This window comes from Raphanus sativus, chromosome 4, assembly GCF_000801105.2.
Source record: "Raphanus sativus cultivar WK10039 chromosome 4, ASM80110v3, whole genome shotgun sequence".
Lineage (NCBI taxonomy): Eukaryota > Viridiplantae > Streptophyta > Magnoliopsida > Brassicales > Brassicaceae > Raphanus > Raphanus sativus.
In genome coordinates this window covers 12,796,411-12,798,495 of record NC_079514.1, presented here as the reverse complement: position 1 = coordinate 12,798,495, position 2,085 = coordinate 12,796,411, and positions in this window count along the sequence as shown.

Sequence of the window (2,085 nt, the reverse complement as noted above, 5' to 3'; positions counted from 1 at the left end):
GCACTCTCCTGCGGGAATTGTTGCTGCTGCCATGGTTGGTTGCCACGATAGCCACCGCGTTTTGAGGTCTGGTTGCGATTGCTGGTGTTGCTGTTTTGACCGGAGGCGCCACGATGGTTTGTGTAATTGGCAGTAACCGGTACTGGCGATGGAGCTTGCTTCAAGAGTTGAAGCTTTGTCTCATGGTTAATGAGTTTCTCATGAAGCTCAGTCATCGATGGTGGAGTATCACGAGCAGCAACCTGGTCAACAATGATCTTGTAGTCCTCAGGCAAGCCTTCCAACAACTGTTCGATTTGATCCTCAAGGTCAGTAGCTTTCCCAAGTAAAGCAAGTTGATCAAATCTAGTTGAGAGACCTTGATAGTACTCATCAATAGATTTAGTACCCTTGGTCCAATACTTCAGCTGTTGTCGCAGTTGATTGATGTGGCCCCTTGTAGGCTTCGCATACGTCGAAGGCAGAGTGGTCCAAATCTCAACGGAGGTGGTGGTCGTCGAGAGCAGAGGCTGCAGCGGAGTGGTGATAGCGCCCAGAAGAGCGGAGTAGATGAGACGATCTTGTCTCTTCCACAAGGTGTAGGACGGGTTAACGGTGATCTCACCATCAGTGGTGACCGTCGCGGGTGGGATTTCCATCGAGCCGTCAATATATCCGACCAGATCGTATCCCTCGAGAAGAGCGTGAACCTGTCGGTTCCACATGAGAAAATTGGAAGCTGTAAGCTTTGTGACATTCGTCATGTTAAGGTTGAGCAGTGTGGTGGTGCTGGAAACATTGATAGTTTCAGACATGGATGCCGGGGAAGACATGGAGCCAGACATCGTAGAAGAAGAAGAAACAGAGAGTGGCGTAGAAAATAAAAAAAAAGGAGGATGGCGGCTTAGGTTAATTAACCCGCTCTGATACCATATAGATATTAGGACTTGATAAATCTTTATTAGACAAGTAGAAGGTATTTATACCGTATTACAAGTAGGGTAAACTATGTAAGTTATGTATTTACATATAGATCCTTTAGTCTAATCTATTTCCTTAACAAATAAAACCAGAACCCCACCGATTGCGTCTGAAAAATCTTAGAGGCGTCGTGCATTATTGATAAATATAAATATAAAACTATAGTAAGCGAGATATAAACCAAAATTGAATACATTATTGCGAATAAAAGATACAAAACTAGGCCTTCTCATGTGGTAGACCTTACTTCAGTGAGACTGTGAAGAGAAAGCATGTGCTTTTATTAATGACACATATATTAGTATATATATTGCAAATGTGTTTTCCTAAAGCATATAACATAACAAATACAAAAAAAAACATAACACATACAATTCTTTTTAAAAAATATTTTTTGCTGCCCACGCAATTAAACCTAATAAATGCTAAGTGGAAGGAATCCCCATCAGCAAGAAATCTCTTTAAAAATGAAATTCTTCATAAAATATGTTTACCAAAAACATATATGACGACTACGTCCAGTAATGCTAAATATGTTGGTGTAGCCAAATGAAATGTGTGCTAGTCAAAGTAATAGAAGTGTGAATTATTACCATTTGGTCATGCACGTTTTAGACCAACTGGTAATTAAATCTGGTCAATACATAACTTTCACATAAGCATGTCATAACAGAATAATATCAAGTGTAATGTAAACACAAGTAGTAGAGACGTGGGGTTTATAACTTGTATAGCTGTATTGCAGTGTGTATTAGTAGTACTATATTCTTATCGTAAGTCAAACTCGTTAAATTCAATATTTATCCACCGAGTTTTTGGATTTATTTTTATTTATTGCGATGTATGATATCAATATAATAATATAACAAGTTATGTTCGTAAAATAGAAACTTCCACTGATTTTCTCTCCACCAGTTACGGTTGCTGTCCTTTTCTTAGTTAACTTTAAAATAGTGCCTTTAACAACTTTCTTTAGAAATCGTTTTTTTTTTTTTTTAACTTCTGAAAATATATTAATCTCTTAGAACAGAGTACGATACAAACCACCCTAACATAGGGGGACCTTAATGACGCAAAATAAACAAGACCATCCTACCAGACTCCTACCACAATTCAGAGCCTGCA